The sequence below is a fragment of the Nicotiana tomentosiformis genome, chromosome 11 (assembly GCF_000390325.3).
Source record: "Nicotiana tomentosiformis chromosome 11, ASM39032v3, whole genome shotgun sequence".
NCBI classification, from domain to species: Eukaryota; Viridiplantae; Streptophyta; class Magnoliopsida; order Solanales; family Solanaceae; genus Nicotiana; species Nicotiana tomentosiformis.
In genome coordinates, this window is record NC_090822.1 from 104,247,418 (window position 1) to 104,262,202 (window position 14,785).

Below are 14,785 nucleotides of genomic sequence, written 5' to 3' on the forward strand. Positions count from 1 at the left end.
TGACTTTCATTCCGAATGTTGTGAGCTCAGTTTCATTCCGAATTTTGTGAGCTCAGTGCGTAATCAATATATAGATTTGTGTTTGATGCCCAAATTCTCAGTCTAGACTACTCAATATATTATACACAGTTAAAGTTTCAGTTTTCATAATCAATTCATGAATTCATGTCTCATTCTAGTTCTATTCAACATTCCAATATCATGTAACTCAGTATGGTTTAGTATTTCAGTATCGTGTGTTGCAATATGATTCTCATTTCTTGATTTTAAATCCCTGATTGTTGAACCCCTGTATTTGGGAATGATGCCAAAGTTTATGCTTTATACATATTTGAGCCTGAGGCCGTAGTTTATGCTCTATGCATATTTGGCCCTGAGACTGTAGTTTATGCTTTATGCATCTTTGGGTCTGAGGCCGTAGTTATATATATGTATACATGGGCCCGAGGCCATAGCTTGTGCATATATATATTGGGCCCGAGGCCGTAATTTATTTATTCAGATAAATAGGTGGTTCATCATTAAGAAGAGAGAGTATTCATATCCTTACTTTCTTTGTTCAGTTCAGTTATCAGTTATTATTTCAGTTATCACTACAAAAAAGCAGTCTATTTGCGGAGGTTTATTACGGGGGGTTATTATTAACCTCCCCAAATTGTATCTAATTTAGAGGAGTCTTATTAACCTCCGCACTGAAATTCCATTTGTAGCATTTAAAAATCTCCGCTAGCCTTAAAAAAAGGCGCTGACAATAGAATATTTCCTTCCTTTATTTTTATCTTTCCCTCTTTTTTCCAATCTTTTCTTTTCAGCTTAGAAAAAAAAGCGTTGAATCTCCTCGCTATATCATCTTTCTCGCAACTCTCCTTTATTCTAATGATTTAGGATTCAGAGAAATTATTTCTCTCTCCTGAAATGGCAAGTTCTCTTTCTCTCTTTAATCTCCCATTGTCTTTATTGGAATTATCATTGTTTTAAGTAATTTATCTGTGCGATTTTGCGGGATTGGCATTGCAAAAATAGTTGATATCCGATTTTAATTCCTCTAAATTTGATATTTGTGCGATTTCAATTTGTGTAATATGAATTTCAGCAATTACTATTGAAGTGTGCTTGTCGTTGAATCTCCTCACAAAAGGTACGGCTCGAATTGGAGCTCTCTATCCTCTCCTTCTTAATCTGTTGATATCCGATTTTAATTCCTCTAGAGTTTTGATTATGTTTTCCTAATATCTGAATTTCAGTAGTTTCTACACGTGATTTGATTTAGGTTTTCTCTGCTCGAATTTCAATAATTTTTTCACGTGATTTGATTTAGGTTCTCTCTGCTCCTTTTGTTATTGAAGAAGAAGAAGAAGAATGTTTTTTTCCTCTACTTCAAAACTCCAGTAATTATAATAGTATTAGGTAGTCATCTTCTAAATTCTGATAGGATGAACTTTCATTAATTATTTTTCAGATTTTAAGTTTTAAACATTTTTATAAAACGTAAAGCATATCATCAGCTTGAGTATAGAAATAAAATTTCTATGCGATTTAATAAACTTACTACAAACGTTTTGGTCTAATGATATCTATCTTGTTGCATTCTATACTTCTATTGTACTGGAGTACATGAATAATATCGAAAACCACACGAGATGGATTGGCTTTTAAGTGAGAGCAGAAACCCTTTAATGATATTTTACCGTATATGAATACAGTTTGAATTCATCGTAGGTTGATCATTTTGGTATAAATAGATATAGAAGCCCTATGAGAATTAGTATCCAAAGTTTGAAATCTTAAGGTGATGGTGCTCAAATAAGTGCATCTTTATAACAACCACTTTTCTCACAACAACTACCGCTCTATGAGAATCTGTATTCAATTTATTTAGCTTCCCGAGTGATCGAGGGAGTGGACCAATGAGGTTATTGGTGTATGCAACAAAAGAAACTAGAAAAGATAGTTTCCCAAACTCCTCTGAAATAGGACCAGAATGTTGCATGCATTATTGAATGTATTTTAACTTGGTGTTTATTTTTATAAAAGTTAGTTGGATCTTTTAACTTGGTGTTTATTTTCTTAAGATTCACAAGGAACTAGCAAGAAACTCAAAGTAAAGGTTAAGGATGTGATGTATTTATCTGGTGGAAATTGTATTGTGGTTGAATTTGATAATATGGATCAACCAATTGGAGAATGGCAAGGTGTTCTTGCAGGCTTTTATGAAATTTTAGCAACCGACTACTCCTTATTTCCAATTCACTTCGACAAATGGCCAGATTTACCCAAGTCATACTTCAATGGTTGCTTTGATTGAATTATAAAGATATAAGCTCTATTTTCTTATTGTTGTATCTCTGTTTTATGTCTTTAGACTATATATTTGCATGTAATAGATTAGCTAATAGAAGTTTTATTCCTGTAGCCGCGATTTTGTTTTAGGACAACTGAGTTAAATGCATGAGAATATTTTTATAGTTCTATTGGAAAGAAGTGGAGCGCAGGTAGGCAAAGGTTGTGGTATGAGTTCTCTGACCCACTTAAGACCAAAGCAGAGATTATGGATAATGTTCTAGTAGGGATTCCATGGGATCAATGGACTTCTTATGTTGCTTACCGTTTTAATGAAGAGACAATGGTATTTATTTGAATGCTTCAATTGGTATGTGTAATTATATACTTTTTTATTTGTATATTTGAGTTTTATGTATATTTTTATAAGGAAATAAGTAAAAAATGCTGAAATTTGGAAGAAACAAAATGTTGCACATACTGGTGGCTCCAAACCAAACTCCAGAAGAAGAGCTGAATTGGTGATAAATGTTAATTCAATATGTTTAACTTTAATTAAACTTGCAAACTATTCCTATTTAGTTAAAGTTATGATTTTTCATTTATAGATGTTCGAATCTGGACAAAAGCCTGGACGAGCGCAACTTTATCTTGCTACTCGTAAGAAGGAAGATGTCTCATATGTTAATGAAGCGGCAAGAGAAATACGTGTAAATTTTTACTTGTTAAAAGCTTCATGTGTTGTGTTAGATCACTAGAAACTATAATATGAAGACAAAGTTGTAGCTCATTAATGAAGTTCACATTGTTCCAAATACAACACTATGGCAGTAACATACTAACACTATGACTATTGTATATGAGTGGTTAATCTGAATAATGAATGTTGTAGAAACTTAAACTTTGTGATCTCTCTCTCTCTCTCAAGGAGATTCAGTTGATTGAGTATCAGATTTGATATAAATGGAAGCACTAAACTAACAGATACAGTTAGAAGAGAAGCCCGTGTATTTAACTCTTTCTGTGTTCATGCTTGCGTATGATGAGGCATCTTACTGTTATTCATCTACTTAAGTTATTCATCAAAGTTGTTTCTTGATGGTTCTCAAATGTTATTAGAAATATTTGCAACAACAATACCAGGCCATTTGCAAGGTGATAAATTTATAGGATTCCATTGAGTGTATTTAAATCCTCTGCCAATAGGATTTTGATCCTCAAGAAATGACTTCAAGTTTAGAAGTAATTGTGGATTATATAATCTGATCAAATACCTGTGCCAAACAGCACTAAAGTAATCTATTATTGACTATTTTGTTTCTCCTGTTTCCATAGACCATAGCTCTACTTTATGCCTATTTCAAATGTTCAATATTGAACATTACTAATATTTTGTAACGGCCCGAATGGTCGTTTTGAGCTCTAGCGCATCGTTCGGAGGTTTGAGGCCATGAGCAGCTTCACTTCAGGTATTATGACTTGTACGTGTGGTCAGAATTGAGTTTCGGGAAAGATTGGAGTTAATTTGGGAAGAAATTTTTAATTTCGGAAGCTTTAAGTTGGAGGAATTGACTAAGGTGTGATATTTGAGTAAACAGCCTCGGAATCGGGATTTGAAGGTTCCAACAGGTTCCTATGATGATTTTGGACTTGGGCGTATATTCAGATCGAGTGTTGGATGACCCGGGGGCACTTCGGCACCTATTGTGAAAAGTTGGCATTTTGGAGGGATTTCATAAATTTGGATTGAAGTAAATTTCAATGTTATCGATGTCCGATTGGGATTTCGAGTCTACAAATAGCTCTGTATGATTATTCCGGTCTTAGGAGCACGCCCGAAAGTGGATTTGGAGGTCCGTAGGTAATTTTGGGATCATTTGGCGAAAGTTAGAAATTCGAAGGTTTTGAGAAGTTTGACCGGGAGTGGATGTTTTTGGATATCGGGCTCGGACTTCAATTCCGAAAGTTGGAATAGGTCTATAATGTCGATCATGACTTGTGTGCAAAATTTGAGGTTAATCGAACGTGATTTGATAGGTTTCGGCATCGATTGTAGAAGTTTGAAGTTTCAAAGTTCATTAATTTTGAATTGGAGGGCGATTCATATTTTTAGCATTGGTTCATGTGATTTAAAGGATCAACTAAGTTTGTAATGTGTTTTGGGATATGTTGGTATATTTGGTTGAGGTCCTGAGGTCCTCAGGTAGATTTCGGATGGTTAACGGATCGAGTGCGGACTTGGAAGAAATGCTGAGGCTGCTGTCTCCTGGTGTAACCGCACCTGCGAGGTTAGGGCCGCAGGTGCAGAGCCGCAGAAGCGGCCATGAGGGTCGCAAGAGCGATGCTGGGCAGGAGCGCAGGTGCGAGGGAATATATGCACCTGCGAAGACGCAGATACGGAAGGAAAGGCACAAAAGCGGAAGCGGGAAGCTAGGGGCATCTCCGCAGAAGCAGAATATTTTCCGAACCTGCGGAACCGCAGAAGCGGCCAAATGACCGCAGGTGAGAGAAGTCGCCGGGCAGAAGTGTTCTTTAAGAACGGGATTTGGCCCATTTTCTTTCACTTTCTCTTGGTTTGGGCGATTTTTGGAGAGCTTCAAAGGGGGATTTTCACCAACAAATACGAGGTAAGTAATTCCCACATATTGTGAGTTAAATATATAGTTTATACATGGATTTAGGCATGAAAATTTGTAAAAATTTGAGATTTTGGTAGAAAACCTAGAAATGGGTATTTTTAGATTTTGAACATGAATTTGGACATGGAATTGGAAATAAATTATATATTTGAGTTTGTGAGGTCATTAATAGTTATCTTCGAATATTTTCGAAATTCGGGCACGAGGGCCCGAGGGTGATTTTTATTAACTTTTCGAGCGGAGTTGAAAATTATTGTGAATTGAATTATAATGAGTATTACAGTGTACATTTATGGATTTGCACATTTATTGACTAGTTTTGGAGCGATAGGCATCGGTTTGAGTTGTTGAAAGGCTTTGGAGTTGGTTATGGGACTTCGGAGCGAGGTTAGTCTCCTTTCTAACATTGTAAGAGGGAATTAACCCCATAGGTGAAATAATTCAATATGCGCTTGTATTCGTGGGGGCTACGTACGTACGAGGTGACGAGAGTCCGTGCGTAGCTACTAATATGCTTATGTTCGGATAGTCTAGGACCCAGATCATGTTATAATTGTGATGCTTGCATCCTACTTGTTAATTTAAATTGCTTAAATCATATTGAAACTTGGTAAAGGAACTTTAAAAGGTTAAACTTCATTCTTCTTGACCGTAAATGAAAATTTGTATGTTTCTTGAATAGTTTCCCTTAATAAATCTTGAATTTGGTTGTTTTAAATTGAATTTTCTCTTTTGAGGAGCGGGCCGAATGCCTTGGCAGGTTAAATAGATGCATCTATGGTTCACGCCGTTCGACCCTCGGTAATGCACAGTTTAAATATTTATGTTGGAGCAGGCTGTACCACCTCGGCATGATTTGCACATGATATATCTTCTGAATTGATAACAATTGATATTGCTTTCATTGGCCCGAGGTCCAAAAATGTTAAATGACAAAAATAAATTTGAAAATTTCTTATTAACAAAAGAATTGTTTACTTATTTCATGATATTGAGCTTACAGCCGTTCTACGTCATCCATGCTTAATTATATCATTGATATTTTATTTATATCCTATAGTAAGTTTCGAAGTCGACCCCTCGTCGCTACTTCTTCGAGGTTAGGCGGGATACGTACTGGGTACACGTTGATTTACATACTCATACTATACTTGATGCACATTTTTGTGCAGGTACATATATGTTTAGTGGCCTTGTGGGTGCAGAGGCGCGGTTATGGCGGGGACTTAGGTGAGCTGTATTCTATAGTATGATCCGTAACCAACAGAGTCTCCTTCAGAGTATTTATATTTCTCCTGTCCAAATTTGTATTTCGGACAGATGTTGTATTTTATTTTACATTTCTAGTTGAGGCTCATGCACTTGTGAGGTTTTGGGGTGATTATGGGTTGTCCTGTATTAAAATTATTAAAAAATATTATTATTTACTTTGTAAATTCCATCTTTTACTATTTAATTGAAGGGAATATGATTTCAAAAATATTAAAATGAGAACCAAATTAAGTATTTATTTTTGGCTTGCGTGACAACGGTATTCGGCGCCATCAAGACCTTTAACGGATTTTGGGTCGTGACAACATGGTATCAGAGCACTAGGTTCACTTAGGTCTCACGAGTCATGAGCGAGTCTAGTAGAGTCTTGCGGATCGGTACATAGATGTTTGTACTTATCTTCGAGAGGCTACAGGACTGTTAAGAGCACTTCCCTTCTTGATTCCTCATCGTGCGACTCGATTCGTTTGAGGCTTATGCCTTCATTCCTTTCCTGTTCAGTCTTATGTGACGTGAAGCGCTTATTATAAATTGGGAATCGAGGAATTTTAATGGTACTACAGATGTGGTGCAGGATGTTTCTCCTTGCATATTTGATTGGGGTATTGTTGTCGCCTTGCGGAAGGCCGTTCTGTCGTTGCAGCTCAGTATTAGTATTACCTAAGGTTTTGAGGTTTGGCATTGATTGTTATGATGATTCGTGCGTTGCTATCGCACTGTGTTTGTGTAATGGTAAGATGCTTGTCTATGCGTCGAAGTAGTGAATGACTTGGAAGGAGGTTTACTCAGTGCATGATTCAGAGATCCAATATTCTATTTCCGGTGAAGGAAAAGCAATCGGACTATGAATATTCAGGTTTGGGTTGACGGAGTAACGAGACTTCGTATTTCGAGCATGGTGGAACTTTCATCTATGATGTGGTCTCGTCACCCTGGATTGAATGTGTAAAGTTTGCCGATGTTATGGTCTTCATCAATTTGCCTTCGGGGCAGGGTAGTGTGAAATAGTGCCGGGGAAGTGGCTGTCAGAGATCGCAGTGTGCGGTGATTCAGGACTTAATCGGTGGTCTGGGTGTTAGTGTCTCAAGGAAGATGATCTTCGGAAAGCTTTAAAGTCTGTAGTGATCGAGTGGTTCAAGTGCTACAAAGGTAGATTTTGATTTAACGCAACAACTAGGCAGCGAAGGATAAGGAAGAACATGTGGGAGGTGTCTTGCAGTGGTTAAATGTTTAGAAGGCTATGTGTGAGAAACAGAAGTCGGGTAGTTGCTTAGAGGAGAGGGTTTGACCAAAGTGGGAGAGTGGCAGAGTAGCATATGGGTTATGCGGTAGGATAACTACATGCCTTGAGGGAAGTTTAGAGTGATTTGGGATTCATGGTGGATAGTGACCAGGTCTACGGGCTTAATTTGGAATATTGGCTACTATACGGAGGAAGGTTGGATACGACAGAAAGGAGTTGCTTGATATGAAGAAGGATACAACATGACTTTGGATTGGAATGTATTGTCACACGTTTAGTTGATGTCAATGGGGAGTGAATGGGCTTGTACATCTGGTGAATGAGTACGGGCTCAGGATGGTTTAAGGATTTCATAGTAATGGTACTCGGTGCAGCTTTGTTGGAAGATGTCGGCATGGAATTTCCACAGGTGAGTTATTTCCGATGAGCATGTTAACTATTGCGCGGTGCTGATGATACTTCTACGAAGAATTTTTCTGGCTATCCGGTAAGAGGTCGAATATGTAAATGTGGATAGTGATTCAGAGCGTTCATTAAATGGTTAACATAAGGATTTCGAGGAATTTGGCAGGTCGATTGTGCGAGGTCATGTCGGTAAGGGAGAAGGAATCTTGGTAGGTTCCAGGGTCATATAATGATAGCTTCAAGCTTAGTGGGAGAGCCCCACCACCTACGATTGGATTGCATGGTTGTCTACTTGTGAGGCTTCTGGTTATCGGCATATTGTTGGGTTGTTACGACTAAGGAAAGAGGATATCAGTGGTGATTTGAGCCAAGGATTTGTGGACTGTGTGCTACAATTGGCCTTATCGATTCATGTTCAGGCTTTCAAAAGAATCGGAGTTTATGCTTCGTGTAGATGTGATGTACAAGGAAAGAAATTCAGCCGGTTGCTTCTTTGAGAGGGTGTTCATGTGCCAACAGGGCTTTGGAGTTTAATCATAATTGGGAACAAGTCAGAGTGGTCGACACTCAACAATGGTTCTAGTGGGTTCAAAAATTCAAAGTATGGTGCCCAAGGATTTCTAGCCAGTAGTATGTTTAAGTATTGAGCTTTTGTAGGGGATTATGAAAAGTGGCTTGGAGTGTTCTACGTTATCTTCGGTCTGCGGTGTGGAATTGGAGGAATGAGATAAAATAACTTCAGATTCATAGAGGGATTTTCAGAATGGGTATACTAGTTGAAGATGCGAATAGGCGCATAAGGAGGGTATGAGATGGTTCGTGGGTTTTGGAGACAACGTGGTCTCGTGAAATAAGGTCACTCAGGATGAGTGCGGATTTGGGTTCATGATGTTTTGAATGGAGCTCTTATTATTTCTAGGGGAAGTCCCGAGTAAAGTAGAAGAAATGGCTCGGTTGGTAATGGTTGAATCAGCACAGTTATGGCAGTGACCAGTTTCTCCAGCATGAAGTTATACATGTGGTTTGTGGTTGTATACTTGGGCTTGAGCGCCACCACAACTTGGTTGATTTGGGAGGTATTCGATTCGTATGGCTTTGTAGTGTAAAGGGATTCCGGAATAGTTATGGCAGTTTAGATTACGACATGAGGGTGTATTTTCTGCGGTTTGGGAATTTAGTTGTGTGTTGCATTGGTTTTTCTGAAATGAGCTAAGTAAAAGGTTTCTAAATGATGAAGTGTTTATTCTATTAGTGGATCAGGGGTTATTATAGAATTCTAGTACTCTCACGTATTGGCATGTTAGGTGCAGTGAGCGGCATGGGAAATTGGAAGCTGAGGATCAAGGTTGCGGTTCGGTATTGACAAGAATGTCACAAGCTCGGATGATCAGGGAAGAATTCAGATATTTAAAGTAAGCTGGAATTGTCTTTAGCGTCACCTGAGATCAGTGTCCTGTGTAAGAGGCTTTGTGTACTGATTTGCGGCTTCTTGATTTTCTTTACAGAATTAGTGTGGCCGGTGGTATGGATGTGCAGACTTGTTACCTGGTGCGGAAGGTCATGGGAGTGTATCCCATGGGAAAATTGTATAAGTGTGACATGTAGTCACTTGATTGATTAAAGATTTGAAACCAAGTATGGGGATTTGGTACTATCGGTAATGTGAGAGTTTAGGCATGAAAGGCGCTCTATTCAGTTGGTTGTGAATTGTGGAAGTTTGTTTCGGATTTGACGGTTGTTCTTGTATGTCATGGGAAAAGGGGTGTTGTGGATCCTTGAAAGGTTATTAGCCCAGTGCGGTTTGATCATAATCGACTTGAGGTCTGTGGATGGATCTAAATGTGAATGTGGGCTCTATATGAGGACAGATGTATTCATTTCAGCATAGCGCTATTTTCGGAGGGGTCTTCGGGCCTTGGATGTTATTTTTGTTGTCGGCCCTTACGCGTAGTCTCTATTGTGCCATGTGGCTTGTGAGGCGGTTTGATTATTCGCACTCGTATTGAGATCCCGTATAGTTTGTGGTGTTATATGAGATGGATGGCTCTCGAGATGCAGGTCATTTATTGCACCTTAGTTGTGCTTGATTTTTATAGCATATGACGCTACCCGTCTCCCCGGGATTTGTATTATGCACTTGGCGTCCTTATGGCTGATATTCGGGTATTTCGTGAGTATGAGCGTTACGGCTTGAGGTGTGTTTTCTTTAGATTATTATATGTGGATCGGGTGGCACGCCGCCACGGGTACGTTGTTTGGATCGGGTGGCACGCCGCCACGGGTATCATGGTGGGATCGGGTTGCACGCCGCAACGGTATCATGTGTGGACCGGGTTGCACGCCGCAACAGTATGATATTGAGTACAGTTTCCCATATCTATTCTTGTGTGTTTTGTTTCTCATTTTCTGGGGAAGGTTCATGACACATGTTCGGTTGTTTAATTAGTTACGTGGGTTGAGTAGTACTTTCCAGAGTTCGTTTTCCTTATGTACCACATTCGAGTTTGTGGATTGTTGGCACATGGTTGCATCATATGAGACCTTTGGTAGTGTTTGTGGTGGCTTATTGTCAGAACAACTTGTACTGGGTGAGACGAGATTTCTGGACCTGGGATCAGTGCGATCAGATTTATATGAGGCATATTAGAGAGCAAATATCGTTATTTGGTTCATAATGAGGTAATAGTTCTTGTCAAGAGAAGAAACCCAATGATTTGTTGACTCGGCAGTTGGTTATGAATTTCTACACATCTCTTCTGTCGTGGCAGCATTTCAAGAGTTGGAATAGGACTTATACGTGTCATGAAGTATATTGTGGGCATCAGATTCATGGAATTTCGGTTATTGTTATTGGTGGATGTTATTATGGTCATGTGAATTATGCGGTGCATGGTAAGAATTTAGTAAGGGTACACAATCGTGTTTGGTGCAGTATGTAGTGATTGATATGGTGTTCGTATGTTAGAAACAGGCCTGGTGGAGAATTCCGGATGTTGGAATTTGACTCTAAGACTTACTTGACTAAATAAAGAGGAAGATCTTCAGATTGGCTGGAGCTAATGTGCTCAACTGGGTTGTGGTAGCACGGGTAGGTGCACGAGGTGTTGACCAATGATTTCGGACAACTCCAGAGCAGTTCTTAGCACGTTCGAGGATGAACGTATGTTTAAGTGGGAGAGAATGTAATGACCTGACCGATCGTTTTGATCTCTAGCACGTAGATCAGTAGTTTGAGGCCATGAGTAGCTTCACTTAAGGTATTATGACTTGTACGTGTGGTCGGAATTGAGTTTCGAGAAAGTTCGGAGTTAATTTGGAAAGAAAATTTTAATTTCGGAAGCTTTAAGTTGGAGGAATTGACTAAGGTGTTATTTTTGAGTAAACGACCTTAGAATCGAGATTTGTAGATTCCACAGGTTCGTATGATGATTTTGGATTTGGGCGTATGTTCGTATCGAGTTTAGGATGACCCGGGAGCGTTTCAGCGCCTATTGTAGAAAGTTGGCATTTTGGAAGGATTTCATAAATTTGAGTTGAAATGCATTTCAATGTTATCGATGTCCGATTAGGATTCCAAGTCTGGGAATAGCTCCGTATGATGATTCCAGTATTAGAAGCGCGCCCGAAATGGATTTAAATGTCCGTTGGTCATTTTGGGGTCATTTGGCGAAAGTTAGAAATTTGAAGGTTTTGAGAAGTTTGACTGAGAGTGAACCTTTTTGGATATCGGGGTCGGACTCCGATTCCGAAAGTTGGAGTAGGTCCGTAATGTCGATCATGACTTGTGTGCAAAATTTAAGGTCAATCGGACGTGTGATTTGATAGGTTTCGCCATCGATTGAAGAAGTTTGAAGTTTCAAAGTTCATTAAGTTTGAATTAGAGGGTGATTCGTATTTTTAGCGTTGGTTGATGTGATTTAAAGACTCGACTAAGTTCATAATGTATTTTGGGATTTGTTGGTATATTTTGTTGAGGTCCCGAGGGCCTCGGGTGGATTACGGATAGTTAACAGATCGAGTTTGGACTTAGAAGAAATGCTGAGGCTGTCGCAGAAGCGACCATGAGGGTTGCAGGAGCGATGCTGGTCGAGATGGGCAGGAGTGCAGGTGCGAGGAAATGTCCACACCTGCGAAGGCGCAGATGCAGAAGGAAAGGCGCAAAAGCGAAAGCGGGCAGCTGGGGGCATCTCCGCAGAAGCAAAATATTTGCCGCATCTGCGGAACCGCATAAGCGGCCAAGTGATCGCAAGTGCGAGAAGTCGCTGGGCAGAAGGGTTCTTTGAGAACGGGATTTGGCCCATTTTCTTTCATTTTCTCTTGGTTTGGGCGATTGTTGGAGAGCTTCAAAGGGGGATTTTCACCAAGAAACACGAGGTAAGTAATTCCCACATATTGTGAGTTAAATACATGGTTTATACATGGATTTAGGCATGAAAATTTGTAGAAATTTGGGATTTTGGTAGAAAACCTAGAAATGGGTATTTTCGAATTTCGACCACGAATTTGGGCATGGAATTGGAAATAAATTATATATTTGAGTTTGTGAGGTCATTAATAGTTATCTTCGAATATTTTCGGAATCCGGGCACGTGGGCCCGAGGGTGATTTTTATCGAATTTTTGAGCGAAGTTGGAAATTGAATTATAATGAGTGTTAGAGTGTACATTTATGGATTTGCACATTTATTGACTAGTTTTGGAGCGATGGGCATCAGTTTGAGTTGTTGGAAAGGCTTTGGAGCCGGTTATGGGACTTCGGAGTGAGGTAAGTCTCCTTTCTAACCTTGTAAGAGGGAATTAATCCCAAAGGTGAAATAATTCAATATGTGCTTCTATTTGTGGGGGCTACGTACGCACGAGGTGACGAGAGTCCGTGCGTAGCTACTAATATGCTTATGTCTGGGTAGTCTAGGACCCAGATCATATTATAATTGTGATGCTTTCATCCTACTTGTTTATTTAAATTGCTTAAATCATATCGAAACTTGGTAAATGAACTTTAAAAGCTTAAACTTCATTCTTCTTGACCGTAAATGGGAATTTGTATGTTTCTTGAATAGTTGCCCTTAATAAATCTTGAATTTGGTTGTTTTAAATTGTATTTTCTCTTTTGTGGAGTGGGCCGAACGTCTCGGCAAGTTAAATAGATGCATCTATGGTGCACAGCTTAAATATTTATGTTGGAGCGGGCTCTACGACCTCGACATGATTTGCGCATGATATATCTTTAGAATTAATAATAATTGATATAGCTTTCATTGGACCGAGGTCAAAAAATGTTAAATGACGAAAATAAATTTGGAAATTTCTTATTAACAAAAGAATTGCTTACTTATTTCATGATATTGAGCTTACAACCGTTCTACGTCATCCATGCTTAATTATATCATTGATATTTTATTTATAGCCCATAGTAAGTGTTGAAGTCGACCCCTCGTCGCTACTTCTTCGAGGTTAGGCGGGATACTTACTAGGTACACGTTGATTTACGTACTCATACTACACTTGCTGCACAGTTTTGTGCAGGTACATATAAGTTTAGTGGCCTTGTGGGTGTACAGGCGTGGTTATGGCGGGGACTTAGATGAGCTGCATTCTATACTATGATCCGTAACCAACAGAGTCTCCTTCAGAGTATTTATATTTCTCCTGTCCAAATTTTTATTCCGGACAGATGTTGTATTTTATTTTACATTCCTAGTTGAGGCTCATGTACTTGTGACACCGGGTTTTGGGGTGATTATGGGTTGTCCTGTATTGAAATTGTTAAAAAATATTATTATTTACTTTGTAAATTCTATCTTCTACTATTTAATTGAAGGGTATATGATTTCAAAAATATTAAAATGAGAACCAAATTAAGTATTTATTTTTGGCATGCTTGACAGCGGTGTCTGGTGCCATCATGACCTTTAATGGATTTTTGGTCGTGACTGTCATGACCCATAATCCCGCCACAGGTGTCGTGATGGCACCTAGTCTCTAATACTAGGTAAGCCAATTTCAATTACATATTTGAAGCCATTTTTAAAAAAAATAAGTAATCAAAACTAAAAGCGGAACAAATAAAAATATACAACCTCCCAAGACTGGTAGTACTGAGTCACGAACTCTAATTGAATACATGGAATAATCACGAGGACCGAATATACAGTACTGTTTGATTAAAAATGAACAGTACAATGAAATGAAAAGACTCCAAGGGACTGCGACGACCAAGCAGCTCTACCTTGAATCATTATGGTCCTACTTTAACTCTGCTCAAGTCTGATATCTTCAACACCTGGCTTTGCACAAAAATGTGCAAAAGTGTAGTATGAGCATACCACAGTCGGTACCCAGTAAGTATCAAGACTAATCTCAGTGGAGTAGAGACGAGGTACAGTCAAGACACTCACTAGTCTAATAGCATGTGCAATATAATATACAATATAGTAGGCAGCAGATAACAATAAGGACATCATAAAACAACCAGTGATATGCACATCAAGACAATAAAATACCATTTAATATCGCTCAACAAATAATAAATACAAGTACACCCAATTAAATCAAATTCTTCAAATAAATGTTCTTCGCATATAATTCTACCAAATAACTCTTCTTCAAATATAATTTTCCTCAAATAAAATATCTTTCAAATATAATTCTTTCATATAATACTTTCTAAATAAAAATCCTTCCAAATAAATATTTTGAATATAATTCTTCAATTAAAAAATCACCATGTGACACCTCATTTCAAAATCATAAAAATACGGGTTTCAGCCCATTTTTATATCTCCACGGCACTTCGTGCCCATAATTAAATCATCATATTTTTTCGGCACCTGTACCCTCATTTTATATCACAACTGCACGGATAATTCACATGTTAATATCCTCAACGTATATAAGATCCACATGATCAATTTATTTCCACTAAAGTGAGTTTAGAATTTTTAAAT

At 38.5% G+C, this 14,785-nt stretch overlaps 1 long non-coding RNA gene across 3 annotated transcripts in view; it reads left to right on the top strand.

Moving 5' to 3' along the window:
- Nucleotides 1–760: 760 nt before the first annotated feature.
- Nucleotides 761–14,785, top strand: part of LOC104090980 (uncharacterized) — a 29,153-nt gene continuing 15,128 nt past the window's right edge. Inside the window, exons 1-5 of one of the 3 annotated variants that reach the window (XR_011412086.1) lie at nucleotides 762–918; nucleotides 1,094–1,138; nucleotides 2,073–2,626; nucleotides 2,711–2,801; nucleotides 2,889–2,990. This is a non-coding gene — a long non-coding RNA (uncharacterized lncRNA). Of the gene's footprint in view, nucleotides 919–1,093; nucleotides 1,139–2,072; nucleotides 2,802–2,888; nucleotides 2,991–14,785 lie in introns of all 3 variants that reach the window. The other 2 variants (XR_001968212.3, XR_011412087.1) reach the window with 2 other exon arrangements.